This window comes from Schistocerca americana, chromosome 8 (assembly GCF_021461395.2).
Source record: "Schistocerca americana isolate TAMUIC-IGC-003095 chromosome 8, iqSchAmer2.1, whole genome shotgun sequence".
Classification (NCBI taxonomy): Eukaryota; Metazoa; Arthropoda; class Insecta; order Orthoptera; family Acrididae; genus Schistocerca; species Schistocerca americana.
This window is the reverse complement of record NC_060126.1, coordinates 179482327-179503659: the sequence shown is the minus strand read 5'-3', so window position 1 is coordinate 179503659 and position 21333 is coordinate 179482327.

Here is a 21333-nt window from a genome sequence, read left to right as displayed (position 1 = left end):
CGGCTGGGAGAGCGGTGTGCTGACCACATGAACCTCCGTATAGGCATCCAGTCACGCCTGTGTGCAGAGGATGGAACGGCAGTCGGATGGTACGGTTCGGTCTTCATGGCCTGTTTTTCTTTCGGGCAAAGTTTTTTTATGCTAAAAAATCAGCACCATCGTGTACCAATAAATGTGAAGAAGTACTGTCGTCTCCAGCGTAACAGTGACTGCTGCGCCATTTTCAGCATTCTTGAATGGAGTCAACGAATTTTCTAGACAATAAACGTTTGAAAAATTAGCTTAAGAAGACAAAAGTAGAATATCAAATTCATTTCTTTACAATAACAACAATTATAATATCATTATAACACTAAAAGTCACAATAAAGGACTGAGAACCCCATGTACGAAATTAATTCTTCTTCTGTGCATGTAATTTCAATGTTACTGCCTTTCTCGCCTGTTGGTCGTTCTGGATTTACATGAGAACCAGTAATAAAGTGGATATTCAGAACATATTTACCAGAAAGCGCTAAAGCGCACAATAAGTGAAGTATAGCGTTACAATAAAGCAGCTATTGTGCTGCTAATGCGAGGTTAATAACAAAACAATTTTCTTACCACTGTCAACGACTCTCAAGATGGATTCTCCGCTTTCATACCCTCTAAGTTCGGCTGAGAGACAATTTCTTCCTCGGCAAAGAAATCATCTTGTAAAACGCTGTCCATTTGCACGAACTGACGGTACAACCAAGGAGTCACTTTCGAACACTGCAAGATTCATAATAGGCAATAACAATGTACTGCAGCTTCTGGCGTTAAGAACTTGCTTATTAATAATAGTGATGCTGTAACTGTTGGTTGGTAATATTTACTGACAAAATGTAACCTAACGCTAGACTGCGTACTTACGGCTGTGTGGCCGTTTCTTAGTACGACTTTAAAAGAGAGAGAGATTATTAATTGATCACCGATGCGTCGGTTCTCGATTGTGTTCAGGAGACGTACGGAATGATTACGCGAATAATTGACCTTTTGACCCGGATTGTCTTCACGCAAACAGAATCTTCAATGAAAATATCTAGGGGACATATTTGAATCTAAAAGTGGAAATGAAGGCAAATTAGTGGAATTCCGTAAGAAAAAGATTAACAGATCGGAAGTTGAACACATTAGTGGTCTCCCAAATACAATCGAGTCACCGCAATAAATAGCGAACCTCTAACAAAGCTCATATATTTTAAATATATTTTTGAACAAATTGGCATTTAACGTCTAAACATTGACAAATACACAATAAATGCATGACTTACATCTGATATTTATTTTGTGGATGGCGCAATCCAATAATCGTTGCTTTGTCAGTCCGTTCCTTCTTAAAATTAAACGTCCTTGCGTGTGCGTAAGTACATAGTATCCACACCCGAGTTACCGAAATGTTTGTTCGTCGTTTCACATAGTTTTTACACAAAATAAAAATACAATTTGTAGCAATTATATGCAGTACGTCGTCACATGTCGGCGACCAAAAGTACTAGGGATAATGAAGTTTCTAGAATATTTCTTAACAAAAGATAAGAGTGTTCTTTCTTCTGTTTCGCAGCTTCTTGCTATGAACCACTGCGGCAATGATTTTAAATATCGGCGCCCAGCGGGTCATAATATTTATTTAGAGTATTTAAACGCTGGACGCCCGTTTTGGTATAGGCGCACAAAAAAAAAAAAAAAAAAAAAAAAAAATATTTCATCTCTTTACTTTCGCGCTGTGATGCTTAACATCTTTACGAACTACCGCTTGTTGGGTGTCCTTTTCTTTAATGACAAATATCTCACATGCAAAGTGGCTGAAATCCAATAATATTACACTGCTTCCCGCGTGAGGAGCGATGACTCCACGAGGATCATAGCGACTCACGCGTAGTCGTAATATTATTGCTTTCGTGAATCAAGTTAGTATTACTTGCTAAAATTCTTTACAATAGATTTCATATATAACGTTAGACAAAATGGTTGACATAAAGAATAACAGGTAAATATATTCGTACGACTGAGATCGATGGTAACTTGTTAATAGGGTAATTACATGAAAATTGAGCCGTACTCTTTCCAATGTATTACACAAGGATAACAAATGATCATTTCTCGGTAAGAGACAATGAAATTGGGATAAAGGTATACATACATAGATACATTATACAAGGCATAATAAATATTAAAAAATTACGAAGAAATAAATTATTTGACTTTGCAGGGAGTCTGGGTGCAATGTGAACTCTTGGAAAAATATCCAACGTTTTGTAAGACATTCAGATCTATGTCGACGCAGAGACATATGCTTTGATAATCTAAATCACTCTCTCTTCTGTTGTTTTTATTTCTGTTTTAAATGTATTAACGTTTGCACACAAATCAAAATCTTTTAAAAGTCGTTGTATATATGCACTTAATCATCAGTATCATAGCAACCAGGAGCTAACTTCACCAGCTCTTAGACGCAGTTTGCTGTTTGCATCAAGGATTTTACCTATTCTGCCGCGTGTTTCCAGAGCGAACAATGTAATATGCCAATCCCCCTTACTTATATCTATTGGAGGAAAGTAGTTCACTTTACATTTTAGACGAATATTCTTTTAAAGTTAGAGTGTACAACATCACATCCAAACCTTAACTGATGCAGTGAAGTGCATACTGTTTGTTTTTACGCAATTCTCACGAAAAACAGTAGACGTAGAAAACAGCAGAGAAAGGACTTCAAGTCCTGGTAGCATCGAAAATTGTAGAGAACCTGGTTCTTGTCGGTAAAGCAATGACAGATTTCTTCTGATGGTGTTAAATCGATGAATGAATCAAAGTAGTAGATGGTATTACCGTTTGTTAACATACACATCAGAATGAGCTCTTTGGATTTCCACATCATCTTTGGTAATGTATTCTCACAAACATATCGTAAAATCTTGGGATTTTGAGATTTATGACGACTTAAGGCAGATCTAGGGTTGTAAGCAATATTTCCAATAGTATCGCTATGAGCTTTTTTTCTGAACAGCGGAATCCCTACATTTTGCATGTCGTCCTTGAACAATAGTGATGGCCTCCATTGTCATATGTCTTTTAGCTTATTTGTTGGTTCTCTGTGTTTTCTGTATTCCTTAGTACTTGAGTTACGGCAGCAGCTATACATGCTAATGAACCAATGACTGATAGCCGTTAACATGCAGAAATTATAAACGGAACTACTCCGCCAGAGGTGTTAGATGAGGAATAACCTGTGGACTATAACAAGTCCCTTTCATTCCCCATTCTACCACAGCTACATCATTCACAATTTGCCTGAAATAGAGATCTCCACACAATTTAGGTTAGGGCACATATTCCTTTATCGACGGCAAATGCAGCAATGCATTGTCCTATACCAGTTTCCTTTCTTTTTTTTTTTTTTTTTTACATATCTGCTTGGCCTTAACAGCTAATATTCGGTCTACAACGCAACGACGTTTATTTCCTATGTTAGTAATCTCGTGCTGCTTCAAGCTATCATTTACTATGTTAATTCAATTATCGCCATGAGGTAGACGCTTTTTCAGCCTCCTTCCACGCCGACACATATTGTACCCAGAGATATGAAACATAACTACTAGGTTATCGAGAATACCAACCTCTCCTGTGGTGATGTATTTCCTACCACTCGTGTCATGTTACTGCATGGTTTGCGGTTTGGTTTGGTTTACATACTGAATCGCGAGCGTTGAACCAGCTGTCGAGCTCTGAAAGGAAGTCGAGCCATTCCACTAACGCCTTGTTTCCTCACTATCTTATGACCAGCTCTAAAGGAACACGTCCGGTTTAGAGCTTTTCCATAACTGTCTTTTGAATAAACTCGCTGTAGTTTCTTCACTGTCACTGTCCTTGAAGATGTAATTTCTTCTGCTGGTGTCCTGTACTTTCCAAACTGTTAATATCTCTGTTCACCAGTCAGGAAGTATTCTCAAACGTAGTTCTGTATTTGTAAATATGCACCACATCACCAGCGCTGAACTTCTGCTTGCATGGATCTATTTACTTAATATGAACGTCTACTGTATTTAGAAGCATACTATCATGGACATCAGTAGCTCTACTTTTAATTGTACATGGATATCCGTAAGAAATTTGTGGTACAATGTCGAGCCAATTGAATGATCCTCAAGGGTTAAAAAATGTATACCATTCTGGTTTTTGATCGTCCAGTTCAACACTAGCTTTGAAATGGGAGTGTTGAAAAGTACTTTATTCCACGTCATTCTGTGACGGCTTTGAAATGCCTACTGTAAAATTAGCATCCATGTCTGGTTTAAAAGTTGTCAATATACCAGTTTGTTGCAGTCGGCTGCAACTGTTCAGATACCTGTACCACTTTCTTCTCTGTCATTACATTCACAGACAGAGCCCATGTGAATTTGGAATATGTACGTGTGACCATTGTAATGTACCTGAAACCTTTATTTGATCACGAATACTCTCACATATTTATGAGATTAGCTGGCCATTAATCATAAGGTCCTTGAATTGCGGCAAGGCTGTGTGGGAATGTGCTGGCCTGTGGAGCTCATGAACAACCATTGCCATAGTTACTCAATGACATGTCATTCTCAAAGTTCCCTAATTATGGATATGATTTTGTTCGTGTGATCTGTATTTCATCTGCTAGCAGATAATCGTTCTATGATTTCAGTTTTACATGTATATGAATGCTCTGCAAATAACATTTAAGTGCCTGACAGAGCGTCATCGAACCACGTTCACAGTTTTCTATTATTCCAATCTCGTATAGCGCACGGAAAGAACAAACACCTATATTTTTCCGTACGAGCTCTGAACTCCCTTATTTTATCGTTGTGATCGTTTCTCCCTACGTAGCTCGATGTCAATCAAATATTTTCGCATTCGGAGAAGAAAGTTAGTGATTGGAATTTCGTGTGAAGATTCCGTCGCAACGAAAAAAGCATTTCTTTTAATGATGTCCAGCCCAAATCCTGTATAATTCAGTGACAGTCTCTCAAACATTTGGCGATAACACAAAACGTGCTGCCATTCTTTGACTTTTTCGATGTACTGCGTCAGTCCTATCAGGTAAGGATCCCACACCACGCAGCAGTATTCTAAAAGAGGACGGACAAGCGAAGGTTAGGCTATTTCTTTAGTAGATCTGTTACGTTTTCTATGTGTCCTACCAATAAAAAGAAGTCTTTGGATAGCCTTTCCCGCAACATTTTCTATGTCTTCCTTCCAATTTAAGTTGTTCGTAATTGTAATTCCTAGGTGTTTAGTTAAATTTACGGTCTTTAGTTTTGACTGATTTATCGTGTAACCGAAATTTAACGAATTCCTTGTAACACTCACATGGATGATCCAACACTTTTCATTATACAGGGTCAACTGTCAATTTTCGCACCATTCAGATATCTTTGCAAATTTGTTTTGATCTTCTGATTACATTATTGGTCGATAAAGGACAGCGACATCTGCAAACAACCTAAGACGGCTGTTCAGATTTTCTTCCAAATCGTTTACATAGATAAGGAACAGCAAAGGGCCTATAACATTACCTCGAGGAACGTCAGAAATCACTTTTGTTTTACTCGATGACTTTCCGTCAGTTACTACGACCTGTTACCTCTCTGATAGGAAACCAAAAATCCACTCGCATAACTGAGAGGATATTCCACAAGCACGCAATTTCACTACAAGGCACTTGTGTGGTACAGCGTTAAAAGGCTTCCAGAAATCCAACAATACGGAATCAGTCTGAAATCCCTTGTCAATATCACTCAACACTTCATGTGAATAAGGGGCTAGTTGTGTTTCACAACCGGCTGATGTGGCCGAGCGGTTCTAGGCGCTTTAGTCTGGAACCGCGTGACCGCGACGGTCGCAGGTTCGAATCCTGCCTCGGGCATGGATGTGTGTGATGTCCTTAGGTTAGTTAGGTTTAAGTAGTTCTAAGCTCTAGGGGACTGATGACCTCAGAAGTTAAGTCCCATAGTGCTCAGAGCCATTTGAACCATTTTTTTTTTTTTTGTGTTTCACAAGAACGATGTTTTCTAAACCTATGTTGACTGTGTGTCAATAAACTGATTTCTTCGAGGTAATTGATAATCTTCGAACACAATATATATTCCAGAATACTGCTGCACACCGACGTTAATGATATGGGCGTATAATTAAGTGGATTACTCCTACAACTTTCCCTGAATATTGGTGTGACTTGTGCAACTTTCCAGTCTTTGGGTACGGATCTTTCGTCGAGCGAACGGTTGTATATGATTGTTAAGTATGGAGCTAATGCATCAGCAGACTCTGAAAGAAACCTTACTGGTATACAGTGTGGACCAGAAGACTTGTTTTTATTAAGTGATCTCAGTTGCTTCACTACTCGAAGAATATTTATTTCTACGTAACTCATGTTGGCAGCTGTTCTTGATTCGAATTATGGAATATTTTCTTCTTGTTCTTTTGTGAAGGCATTTCGGAAGGCCGTGTTTAGTTACTCTGCTTTAGCAGCACTGTCTTTGATAGTATCTCCATTGCTACAGCGCAAAGAAGTCATTGATTGAGTCATTGTAAGATCTGTATTCCTGAGATATATCTTTGAGTCTTTTATTATGAAATTCAATGCCTTTGCCTTCACCGTGTGTAGCAGCTAACATAGGCTTAATTATACGAGTACCGTTTGCATTTGTTACTACCTGAGCCTTTCATTCGTCCTTTTCAGGTGTTGCCTCTGCTATACGCGTTGGTCATTTGTAATATTAGATCGTATTGTTTTATTTATTTTGGGACACCCTTCTTAATGTTCAAAATTTTTAGGCATATTAACTCTAATAAACCAGATGTTCTTTCAGATTTGTTATTCCACTTCGTACTGCATTCTTTATTGAACTTGTAATGTGAATACCTATGTTTTCTATCTTCTGACTCACTACGTTTTGTGTAATTCACTGTCACTGTGATGGCTAATGAAGCTGGTAATAGCACATCCTCCACCTCCTGCACCCTCTCCTCCTCCCCCTCCTCCTCCTCATCCTCCTCCTCCTTCTTCTCTTCCTTCTTCTTCTTTCTTGTCTCCCTCAATAATATTTGTGAACTGTTTCAGACGTTCTGTCACTGCTTTAAACAGTTCTAAGGTAGACTGCTCTCATCGCCACTGCCATAATTTTAACGATAGTGATCTCCATCAAAAAGCTTACCATACTTCAGAAACTGTACACTTTATCATCGACATGCTATTGTATACTAAGTCAGTTTTGTGATGGCATACAACTTATAAACATTATGAGACTACATCGATGATGGGATGGAAGTTTGTATCTATCCCTCTAGCAAAACTAGTTGCATCCTTTAGTACTGCGCTGTCTTTTTCAGTTCTGTCATTCTATATCTCACGTTTTCTAGTTACTGCCTTGATAATACATTCCAATTCTATTACTTTTGCATAGATTTCCTCCACCTTCCGGTCAATGTATAAATAGAAGTGCTTCACAGCCTTGGGATGAGGGTGTGACATATATGCAACCTTATACATAGACTATGTTATACTGATACACTTGCATGTTGACTCACTACGTTTTATGTAGAAACTCCTTAAAGTTTTATATAGATCGAATGTCATTCAACACCTTCGGTTTATCTATAACAAGGAAGCTAGACTGTGAATGAGTCCAGCAATGCCCCCATATGTTAACCAATGCACTGAACGTCATTTCAGGCCTATATGCACTTTATAAATACATATCAGATTTAGTGGGTCCTGTTTGTCATAGTAAGACTCACATTATCCGTTGCCAACTGCTTTTGAAGCCTGTAATATGTCAGGCTCAAATGAAAAGACATCAGCTTTCATTTGATGGCTGGAACACAAATATTTGTGTATCGGTCACTACGAAGTCTTCAAATATGAGAACACTGTTTGATTTTACTTTCTCAAGTGGTAGAACATCACTGCTTTTGCTAAATTGCTGATAAGTTACTCTATCAGAGCCATGAAAAAGTCTTGTAATGGTTAATATTTGCAGTGGGATAGGATTATTGAAAACATATATACATGCTTGATATCAATTCCTTCAGGATGTGATAATAGTGACAGTATAAGACTAATCTTCCCACAATCAGATATCCTAGCAATCAAAACACATACATTAACAGAATGCAACAAGCCATTCATCACCTTCTCCTGGTTTTCACGGTTATTGCAGGACCAGCCACCTACTACATGAACATTGTGGTCATGGCACTTCATACACACATTCATGATGGCCACTGCTCGTTTAAATTTGGATGTAGGAGTTTCAGAAGAAAATAAATAACACACATATGTGTCAAACTTTCTACTTACATGTAGTTGTGTATATAAACAAAATTCAATAAGACCGTTGTCCTGTACCCTAGTCTCACAAAGTTGAGCTATGCATTTCCACCTCCATCAATTCACAGAATGAACTGTAGAATTGAGTTATTGTTTTTCCCATTGGGTGGAGAGTTCGGTTGGCTAACTCCATCAGATTGCTTCACAAGATCTCATATAATAGTGCCCATAAGTCAATATCTTAGTTGACACCCTATGTTATGCCACACAATGTTGAAGGCATACGTAAGAGCTTAAATCATCTTATGTAGACTATCCATTCTCTGTTGTTAAACATTTTATTTGCCCCCTGAGCTCCCTTAGAGAGTTTGTAGAGGCTCCCTGCATCACTGATCGAGAGCGATCATTTGTATGACACAATGCTGAAATCTGTGTTCATACCACATAGTCATCACTATTACTAAATGGATAATATTACTCTGATGTCACTAATTCAAGGGTTTTCGAATAGTAACTCTACTTTGATATTATATTATACTGAGTTTGACTATCTTACAGCCACTGGTTTTCAAAATATGTGTTAGATTGAACAGAAATATTTCCACATCAGCTGGCTGTTAATGCAATAACTTCTCTTCAACTAGAAGGAAAAGAATTGTTAGTTAAACATATTTTTCATCTGTATTCTTATTCAGTGCTATTACCGCTAATACTTATTGTGATTTGCATCAGGAAGCATTGATGTATGTCTTGAAATCTTACCCTTTGACAGATATCTCACAAATAGGTGAACTCTTTATCAATCACTGTATGTTCTACACACCACTTTATCAAATATGAACACTACTGCCAGTTCATCACAAAAATGAATGAGGTTATTATAATATTTAATACTAAATGTGTAGTGGTGGTGCTCATTATGTAATTATATATATTACAAATGAAGACCAATGAACTGTCTTTGAATACAGTCATTAGTTTCTGACAGTTATTCTAAATCTAATTGCTCTAATTAGCCTTGTATACAACACAAAACACACACACACACACACACACACACACACACACACACACACACATATATATATATATATATATATATATATATATATATACATTTATATATATATATTATATACATCGGTGATTAAAACATTGTTTAAGACAGGGAAATATTCAGGCAGCTTGTGTGTGCGTTGTGAAACAGCATACTGAAATTGCAGGTGCATGTGTTACCAAAAAGTGATGATATGCTCTGACAACTGAATATCATTCCATATGGCTGACAAGCATCCAACATTACTCCAGCACCACAGAATGAAAGGCAACTCGTCCACACAGGGTCTAAATATACTGTTGTTATTATTACATCATCACAAACATGGCTCTGTGCAAATAGTATTAGACATGTCTGCCACTGAACACAACCTATAGTAATGTGCAGTACTACTAGCATCACCAAGACCTTCCAGTACTCAGAGACAGTTCATTTGCTCGTAATTCATAAACTTTCATTGTGTATTTTCTGTTTCTGATTGATTGGATTGAAAATTTAAAAAAAACTTAAACATTTTTGTGGGACATTTATTTACATAGCGACAATTTTAGATCACTTCTTGCATAGAGAACATTATTCTTCCTGATTGTGCTACACTTTTGCTGGCTGTTGCTGCTGTGGTCTTGTGTGGGTGGGTCACCTCCATGTCCTATTGCACTGCTTAATGTCATTCATATTTAATAATAATAATTGTACACAAATGTTTACTGACAGGTCTCTCCAGGAGCTGTAGCGAGTATCCACCCAAGCAGTGAATTACTATTATTTGTCGTTGCAGCTTCTTGGATTGTGGGCGATCACATAGACATTTTAGAAACATTATACAATTCTAGCATATGCAACTTGCTGTGTTGATGGACCCCATTAGGTAATGCATTTTCTCGCCATTTTGTTGTATTTCCATTATTTGCTGAACAAATCTGCAGTCATATGATCCTCCACTAACATACCCTTCCGTTCTTGACGTAGAAAGCTGTCAGTACTTTCTTCTGATACACGTCCAACAAATAGTCTCATTAAATACTACTTTCCTCAACGCAAACCTTTCATCGGCTGAACACATGAGACCAAGACTTACATATAAACAGTGAAGAAATATCAGTGTTCACACAAACAAATTATAAAAAATTTGAACTTCACACCAGCATTACACCTTACATATACCATAAACACTGAGTTATTCTCATGACATCGCAATCATAGACCTCGCCATCTCACAGCTTCTCTATAGTGGAGACGGTGATAAAACTGCACAACCTGCAAACAAATTCCACACACCCACACCGAGCGAGGTGGTGCAGTAGTTAGACACTGGACTCGCATTCGGGAGGACGACGGTTCAATCCCACGTGCGGCCATCCTGATTTAGGTTTTCCGTGATTTCCCTAAATCGCTCCAGGCAAATGCCGGGATGGTTCCTTTCAAAGGGCACGGCCGACTTCGTTCCCCGTCCTTCCCTAATCCGATGAGACCGATGACCTCGCTGTCTGGTCTCCATCCCCAAACCACCCACCCACCCACCCACACACCCACACGCCCACTGTGTGCTCAAATGGGGGCATGGGAGCAAAGGCTTGATATCTGGGCAGCAGAGAGGGTCATGTGGCATGCAGTTGGGTTGGCCTTAACAGGGCAACGACGCATTAAATTCTGGGAGTGATCATGTCATATCCTTGGAGACATGATGATGTTTGAGTTCCTAGAGCGACGAAGTCTTGCCTTTGACGCATGTGTCTGGATGTGGTAGTGTAAGAATTCCAGGAACACTGACGCCTAAAACCCGCTGATATCAGTGATTTAAACCAAAACTGTCAGTAGTACTCTACCTTCATACATCAACAATAATAATTCTATTACTAAATTACAACTTAAATCTACACATCACTCAGCACCTCGGTTAATCTTGATATTCTCCGTGTGTATTTTATGTAAATGTCTACAAGGAAAATGTTTATGTAGCAAAAAAGCCAAGAAACAATAAAGAACAAATAAAGCAAAATATATGTTAGTGCTTTCATCTAATTAACATGCGACGGACAACTACACAACAACAACTTTAATTCCAATTTGTTAACAAGAAGTCATCATTCTGTCTCACCCATATTCCACCTCAATATAGACTATTTTGCAAAGTAATAAACATAAAAAAGCACTAGTGTACTCGTATCAGCACAAGGTTTAAATAAAAGTCCATTAAATTGTCAGTCACTACGAAGAATAAACGCTGTGTGTAAAATAACATTGCACTCTCACGCTTTCGGAAAGTAATTTCAGAACAGTTTCTCAAATGTTCCTTTAACTCTTTTTATTACTAAATTGAAATTTCAGAGGAAATGTGATGTATCTTTGTTCAGATGCTTCAATGGACCTTTACTGCGGTGAGTCATGACCAGTACTTACCGCTCAAAATCCTATACTCATGTTTCCCGCCCCAGGACAGGAATCTTAAGTTCGATAAACTCTAACCAAGCTAAAGAGAGCTGTGCTCCCTGGATGTGTTCTCGACCTTAGAAATATTTCCAAATACGTGTTTCCAACTGTACTGTAAGCCAAATATACTGCTTTTTAGCTTTAGCGTCAACAGGAACATTGTGTCCCGAAAGTGTGGCCTCATTTCTCGTTTCCGTTAAAATTGTTGACGTTAATACAAATGCTTATTGATATATGAGCATGTCACACAATGATACGTACCTCGTAACTCATTTTGTCAAATGTACTGCCCTTTGCTCGATGCTTAAATTTCTAGTAATTATCCTGATTACAAGAATTAGACAGCAGACAACGAATAATGTGCAATAAAATTACCCAAACGTAATTTAAATCCCAATGGCAGACTTTTTAGGTCTCATGGTTGTTATAGATGATAGAGTCATAGCTGATATGGTAGCTGAGTCTGCTGCCTCACACCCTCCAGCTATAGAGAGATTACTTCATTTTACAGAGCATCCTCTCTAGAGTGCAGGTCAATAGTTGGTTGTTAAAAGGTGATCAAAAAACTCCTATTGGATTGCCACACTGACCCCTGGTCTACATATTGGTGCTTATATGCCTGAGTTGCATGTATGGTGCAGTAACGTCCTCCAACGGAAATTTTTCATTGCCCATTACAGTACGCCGAGCTGCTCTGCTTAGAAAATAGGACATTATTGTGAAAAGTATTTCCATCTAAAAACTCAACTAACAAAAAGACTATATACATCTTTCTTTCATCAGATCGGATATTATCTATTTTATAGTATGTCTGCTAGGAGCACATCTGGACGGAAATAGTTCTTTTCATGGGTACTACACAGTAGATACTATGATGATTTCGCATAGTTCACACAACTGCTCTTCAACATGAACCACAACACAACATGTGACCCATAGAACCGATGATTTCTGACAATGTTCCTGATTGATTACTCGCCATTTAAAGGTGTGTCAAGCATGAACGAAACTCTTCGAACAGATGGTCCATGTGTTATGGTGTGGGAAGGCATATGTTGCAAGGGCGTACTGATCTCCAAATCACTGAAACCGCTACACCCACTGGCCAACGATATTCTGACCCTGCACTGCTTCCCGATGTGCGACTTTTCAGGGGTGCATTCGACTGTGACTTTGTTTCTGTGTATCAAACTGCGCGACTACATTGAACATCGCAGTTAGAAGGGCTCCTGGAACAAGAAGTTATTTGTCGAATGAATTGGCGTGCCCGTCTCTCGCATTTAAATCCTATCTATTACCTGCGACATTCGTTGGCGAGATGCATTGCATAACATCGAAATGCGCCAACGACCATCCAGCATTTGTCGACCGCACTTGTGGAGGAATGGAACGACCGATGACAGAAACTCCTTACGTGCCCTGTGGCCAGTATAGTTGCATGTTAAAGAGCATGCGGTGCCGTACGTGGTGATCTTACACCCCGTTAACAACCGTGTATCGGCATATGTATTGCCCAGCAGACCATCATGGGTTGCGATTACTTCCAATGTAATTCTTGTCTTTGAATAAAACTATCATATCCGCTCGCCTCAATGCTAATTTTTTCAATTTACCTTCTGTACTCTACTGTACTGTACTAAATCAGTTCTTCCTATGAGAAACTTACTTTCGTCCTTAAGATTTGAACACCAGTATATTTCTTACAAGGACTGCTTTCTTGCTTGTTACGTCGATACATTGAAAGTATACATAAAAATTGCTTATTTTGTTTCCTCGGTAGCCTTTGCAGTAAAACATCAAGAAACACTGCATCGGGAGAACTGGTTTACCAATTTGCTCCTTGTTTTAATTTCCGAGAACAATTTGCTTCATTTCGCTAATAGGGTAAGGGGACGAGCGTTATACTTGGCGCGGAACGAAACGCGTTAAACCTGTATCAAATGAGACAACGATTTTGTATGCACCCTCGACCCGTCTTTCCGCTCTGGTAGGTGGAGCACTTTGTGTTCATTTCGATCAGTGATACTAGTTCCAGTTGCAAATGCGTAATGATTTGTTTAACTGTTTGCGCATGAATGCCACTCGAGTTAATTCACTCGTTCTCCAGTTATTTTTGTTTTACATTAAGGAGGGTAGGAAGTCAAACGGGGCCGACTTGGAGCAGAAGAGGCACCACAGGACATTTTAATTTCCACTGTCTATACTTTTACAAATAAATTCATTGAACATCGTCAGCATGACCAGGAAAGTTTCAGGATTCATACTCATAGCAGTGGAAGTTCAAAAATAAACCAAAATAATTTTTTTATGTGAAATTTCATCATTTTTTCACTAACTATGGGCTGCATTTGTTGCTATCAGCACGCTTTTCTTCATAAGTAAGAGAGATTCTTCGATGAATTTAGCAAATCAAACTAACCATACTTACAAGTGTATGAAACTCTAGAATTTATTTACCTCATGGAAAAATGAATGAGCTGTTACATTTTATACTTCATAATTAGAAAAAACTCAAATTTTTTAGTCAGTTATCTCAGTTTGTAACACAGTTTTCAATAGATATGGATAATTATAGTGTTTCATACACCTATAAGTATGGTGCAAAATTCATCGAAGAATCTCTCTTACTTATGAAGAAATGTGTACCTATAGCAACAAATTCAGGCACTAGTAAGTGAAAAAAATTATGAAATTTCATACGGAAAAAAGTTATTTTGTTTTGTTTTTGAACTTCAGTTGGTATGAGTGTGAATCCTGAATCCTTCCTGGTTATGCTCGCAAAGTTTTATGAAATTATTTGTAAGAGTATAGACAGTGGAAATTAAAATGTCCTGTGAGGCCTGTCCTGCTCCAAGTCGGCCCGTTTGACGTCATACCTCAATTAAGATGAAGATTGCGGTAGGTAGCTAGGGTGAGGCATCATGCAAGTACATGATGTTTTCATTTGAATGGCGTAAATAAAATATTTTAGCTGAGACACAGCACACGCGTAATTGCTTCCAGTGGTCCCTCGCTATTGAGGAAACATCGAAGCTATTCTCTAAATGTGTATAAACTGCCTCTTTGCGGTATGTACCTGACTGACTGAGAGCCATTTTTAATTTATGTGTGTTCCGCTCTTTTGGGAAAACGACAGAAACACTCACTGATCGTCATGCTCATCCCTCCCAATGTTCTGCAGAGGAAGTAAGATATATTGAGTGAGTAAACTCTATTGTTAATCAGCAGCTGGAGAGGCATAAGTGCTGGCATGAATCTTCGGGGCGGATTAAAAATCGAACGTGTAGTCTTTGCACTTTTCAGGAAAATGCAGTAGTGCCAGTTATCCACGTGCGGCCTGCAGTCTGCTCCCACAGTTTAACTTCCGTCTGTTCCTCTTCTGCTACTTTCCAAGTCTGACATTCCTCCAGCGTATCTTGCTGGACTGACACTCCTGGGGGCAGTGACGGCTGGTCGTGTGCGTGTTGTACCTGTACAGCGCACTCTTGAAGCACTGCCGCGCTTATAACACATGGTTAGGTCACTTGGACAATTGTATTATTTTTAATTAATGTGGGCTCCATATTCTACGCACTATTTAGGATCCTAAAGCACAAGGTTGCAATGGACACTGAATTGCCTGAAGAGAATACCTAAATGCATATTTACAGAGAAACGAGTCCGAGCTGTCACAATTTTGTCCAGCAGAAATTGTTAATAAATAGCGTTAGAAGTAAACTAGATGGTTGAGATTTGTAAATTCAGACCATTTCTGAATTTTATCACGGGCAAAACATGGAAATGAAATATGCTTACCCTTCAGTCCTACAGATTTTTCCCAGTACTCTCACGGAAACTTGATCGTCACATGCTAAATGGGCCTCTGTCATGAAATATCCAAACCAGAATTAATGACATTGATTTGTTGCTGAATCGTAACAGCATTTTTAATGCAAGAAGGCAGTCAGTCAGATGTAGAAAACCTTGGAGTTAGCACAACCACAACTACGAGTAGTCGTCTTGGGTATTAATAATCTGCTTTAGCTGTATTTAGTCATTTACATTTTTACTATTCTATTACAACCGGTTTCGTTGCACTAGAAGTCATACATTCAAGTGATCATCTGTATAACAATAAATCGAAAAGGAATAACAACCCTGACATATACACTGCCATGTAACTTATTTTAATATTTCAAAATTTTTTTAAGAAATATTGAAAACTTTTACATGGGAATGTCAAAATCTTAGTATTCATATAAGTAAAACATCAGAGAAGAAAAACTCGTAACCTTTTTAACCAACGTTCGTTGTCCGTCAGAACAAAGTAGCTAACAGGCGGCACGTCACAGATAAAACACCTGGATTCCAATGTGGTGGTTGGGTCCTAAACAAATCATGCCGCCGCGCAGAGTGACCACGTCGTTCGAGGAGCCATGTCACAGATTGCGCGGCCCCTCCCGCTGGAGGTTCGAGTCCTCCCTCGGGCATGAGTGTGTGTTGTTATTAGCGTAAGTTAGTTTATAAGTTAGTACTGGTTAAAAACAGTCTTCGTTGCAGTTTTAGGTTTTTTATTTTTCAACGACGCGTTTCGCCTTATTTAGGCATCTTCAGGAGCGAGTAAGGTACCTGAGCCCCCATCTTACTGTTACTCGCTCCTGTGAACGGGAACTCGTTATGCAGATCTTGGTGCCTCTCGCATCCATCTAGAAGACGTAAACTAAAGATGCCTAAATAAGGCGAAACGCGTAGTTGAAAAATAAGAAACCTAAAATTGCAACCAAGACTGTTTTTAACCAATACCGTTAAGCACTGGTTTGCTGTTATGTTTGTGGACGGCTCGTACATTCACTGATGTGTCGTGGGTTCGACCGAATGATTAGTGGTATTATAGGGGATACGCAAATGATGAATAAGAACAAGGAATATTGGGATGAAAAGTACAATATGATAGTGACAGTTGACATATTTTCGTTAATAGCGCCCGTAATCTATGCTACAGCAAGATTTTTAGACCTGCGTTGTCATGTGGGGATTTGTAGGACTCCCTTGATTGGTTATGGGTGCACTACTCAAAGGAAGCAGCTACTCTGGTAGCAGAGTACTTGCGATGTGCACATGAGGGTTTTTTACGGTAGGCGGTAGTCTTAGGCGCTCCAATGAACTCTCGTCAGTAGACTCACATCGAGGGAAGTCAAACCGCGTTCAGAACAAATGCGCTTCGACTATAACAATTTTATCAGTAAACTGTCGAAGTATTCGTAATAACGTTTCCGAATTTACTGCCGTACCGGAAAGTTCTCACGCAGAAGTTATTTTGGACCGAGAACTGGCTGAAACCAGAAGTGAAAAGCTCTGAGATATTTAGCGAGTTCTGGAACGTATATCGCAAAGACAGATTGGAGGCCATAGGTGGAGGAGTGTTCATTGCAATTCACAAAAATATTGCCTCTACTGAGGTCGAAGTTGAGTGTGACAGTGAAGTCATCTGGTGGCGTATACCAGATGTAGGTGAAACTAGGTTAATTGTTAGATGTTTTTACCGGTCACACGATTCTGCTGTGACAGTTGGCTTTCTCACCTTCGTCAGCTTAAGCGAAAGTGCTGGCAGCACATCAATGCCCTCCGCTGCCTGAGCAAAACCAACTGGGGTGCAGATCTCTCTACGCTGCTGCAGCTCTACAGAGACCTTGTTCAATCCCACCTTGACTATGGGAGTCCAGTTTATGGTTCGGCGCCCCCCCCCCCCCCCCCCCAGCGTTGCGTTTACTCGACCCAATGCACCACTGGCGTTCGGCTAGCGACTAGAGCTTTTGGGACGAGTCTGGTGACCAGCGTCCTGGAGGAGGCTGGAGTCCCTCCATTGCAGGTCTGGGGTGCACAACTGCTCACCAGTTACGTTGCACACGTTCGTAGCTCTCCTGCGCATCCGAACTGTCGTCTCGTTTTCCCACTCACAGTGGGTTATCTCCCGCATCGGTGGCCCAGGCCAGGGCTTACAACTGCAGTTCGCATCCGATCTATCTGAACTGGAGTCCTTCCGTTTTCCACCTATACTCGAGGTTCATTCACGTACACCTCCATGGTGTACACCTAGGCCGCGGCTTCGCTTGGATCTTTTACATGGCTCAAAGGACTCAATTCACTCAGCAGCACTACAGCCTGGAACCGCGCGACCGCTGCGGTCGCAGGTTTGAATCCTGCCACGAGCATGGATGTGTGTGATGTACTTAGATTAGTTAGTTTTAAGTAGTTCTACGTTCTAGGGGACTTATGGCTCAGAGCCATTTGAACCATTTTGAACTACTCCACGGCTCTCTGCTGTCACTTCTTCTCGATTCTTGACATGTAGCGATGCCACGAAGTGATTTACACGGACGGCTCGACGGGTGATGGTCACGTTGGCTTCGCGTCTATCCATGGAGGACATATTGAACAGCATTCCGTGCCCGATGGCTGCAGTGTTTCCACTGCAGTGCTTATGGCTATATCTCGTGCTCTTGAGCACATCCTTTCGTGCCCTGGGAAGTCGTTTCTTCTGTGTACTGACTCCTTGAGCAGCCTACAAGCTATCGACCAGTGCTAACATCGTCATCCTTTGGTATCGACCTTCGAGGAGTCCATCTATGCCCTGGAACGGTTCGGTCGTCCAGTGGTGTTTGTGTGGACGCAAGGACACGTCGGGATCCCAGGCAATAAACTTGCTAATAGGCTGGCCAAAAGGCTACACGGAAACCGCTTATGGAAATCGGCGTTTCAATAACTGACCTGTGTGCGTTTGTATGCCTCCAAGTTTTTCGGCTTTGGGAGACGGAATGGCATAGTCTCAGTACGCACAAAAAATACGTGCCATTAAGGAGACTACGAATGTGTGGCAAACCTCCATGTAGGCCTCTCGCAGGGTCTCTGTGGTCCTCTGCCGGCTCCGCATTGGGCACACTTGGGCGACGCACGGCTACCTCCTCCGCCGTGACGACCCGCCTCAGTGTCGATGCGGCGCCCGGTTGACGGTGGCCCATGTTCTGGTGCACTGTCCCACTTTGACTGCCCTGCGACGAAATCTTCAGTTACCGAACTCGTTGCCGCCAATTTTATCTCATAACGCATCAGCTGAATTAGGTTTACAATTTATTCTTGAGGGTGGGTTTTATCATTTGATCTAATTTTTAGCGCATGTCCTTTGTCCCTCTGTGTCCTCCACCCTAGTGCTTTTAGGGTGGAGTTTTTAATGTATTGCAGAGTGGCTGGCTTCTCCTTTTTATTCTCATTATCAGCCAGCCATGGTAATCTGTTTTGTCGTTTTAATCTCTTCTGCGTGCTTCTTGCGTTTCTGAGGTTTTCTTCTCCCCTTTTGTCCATTTAAAGGTTTTTTTTTTTTGCCCTTCAGTCGTTCTTGCGGTTTTTCCTTTGTCTCAGTTTTGTAGTATCAGCCTCGCTTGTTTTATTCTCACCCTTGTGACACTGCTGTAATCGGAACAAGGGATCGATGACCTAGCAGTTTTGTCCCTTCCTCCCTCTTTTAAACCAATGAACCTCATTAAAGCTGGCAGAAGTAAAGCTGTGAGTACCGGGCGTGAGTCGTGCTTCGGTAGCTCAGATGGTAGAGCACTTGCCCGCGAAAGGCAAAGGTCCCGAGTTCGAGTCTCGGTCTGGCACACAGTTTTCATCTGCCAGGAAGTTTCATATCAGCGCACACTCCGCTGCAGAGTGAGAATCTCATTCTGGAACGAACCTCATTGGTTATCGCTGACGTAATTCAGTATGCAGTGGGCGCGGTCGCATATTTAAACAACAGCTGCATTGCTCTCCATAGCAGTTGGTGTTCGTGGTGTTACACCATCCACTCCATTAACCGCCAACGTCTACCATTATGGATATAATTTCTTCTTGTAATATTTGTTTTATATGATGCAATTTATGCAATTACTATTATCAGAAATCGCTCTGAATCCATTCTATGTTCATATTTCAGTGTGCGCGCCTGAGGATTGTCAAAAACTGACAGAAAACGATTACGATCAAAACAAATGTTTTTGGGGTCGAGATTCTTGTGTCTATGTTTCATGCACTTTTTACCAAATCGCTGCTCGCCACGACAAATGTTCTCAAAAATTACTTATCCTGTTTCTGTTTCCATCTTGTCTTCCGCGCGCTTCAGAATGCATCACATGATAACGCTCTTGTAGGCACTGTACCACAGAGGGCCGATAACTGCTTAGGGACCGTAAGCCAGCTAGTTTCACAGTCTACAATCGTATCTGAATTTACTGTTAACTTACAGGGAAGAGAAAATTCATCCTTGTACGCGGGACTATTGCAACCCAATATGATAACACAGGCTATTCCAAGAAGTCTCATCTGATTTCTCGAGACTTCTCCCTGAATTCCGACAGAGACTAGGAGTGAGTTTTAATTTGCGCCCAGAAGCTAAAAGTTTACCTCAGTGATAGCTGCAAGCTGCCTGTTCATGAAGTCGCTGTGGTGTCACCGCCAGACACCACACTTGCTAGGTGGTAGCCTTTAAATCGGCCGCGGTCCGTAGTATACGTCGGACCCGCATGTCGCCACTATCAGTGATAGCAGACCGAGCGCCGCCACACGGCAGGTCTAGAGAGACTTCTTAGCACTCGCCCAGTTGTACAGCCGACTTTGCTAGCGATGGTTCACTGACAAAATACGCTCTCATTTGCCGAGACGTTATTTGCTACGACCTAGCAAGGCGCCAGTACCAGTTACTATTGATGCTGTAAAACATGTACCGTCAAGAGCGATGTTCACCAATTATGGATTAAAGTTAAGTATTCCAGCAGCTACGTACGTTTTTTGTTAGTCTCATTTCCTTGACCTGTTCCAGACCTCACGCCAGCCTGCGTGAGCTAAAACGCGTGCCTTTCGGCTTCCTCTCATAGTGGGTTGGCTGGCTTGCCAATCCACAACAGTCGCCTACCAGGATCTGCCTGGTGCAGTTAGCTCGCTCGTTCGTCACGTAATGCGCGTTTAATCGAAATTCCGATCACACAGCAATAAAAGGCATTTGAGTTCTGCAGTTCAACAGATGCACAAGCGTGTCAGAGATGTTCTTATGAATCACATGTGGCAAGCAGGGATAGTGAAATTGTCGACGCTTGCGCTGAGGCCGTCGGTACACAAACTGTGCGTTTGAACGCGAACGTTCAGCACGTCGGGTTCCTGACGTCACAGCGGGGAGAAACGCCCTGGGGAGTCTTTCCGAATGTGCAGAGCAATATTTAGCATGTCAGATATTTCAAACGTGCGGCTGAATGCAGATCAATGAGATGGAAGGGCGCCACACCTACGTCACATGACGTCATCTCTCTGCAGGGCAGAGTCGTGAGACGCCATAGTGGCTTTTAGTTGAAACCCATGTGTACATATGCCGTTTCTCAGCACCAGCTAAATGTGGATATCTCAAAATTCGGTCTTTAATGGCACGATTTTCTGTAATAAAATGAAGAGAAACGTCATATTAGCTGATAAACAATTATTCTATCATGCGTATTATGAAGTATGAAGTTTCAAGACAT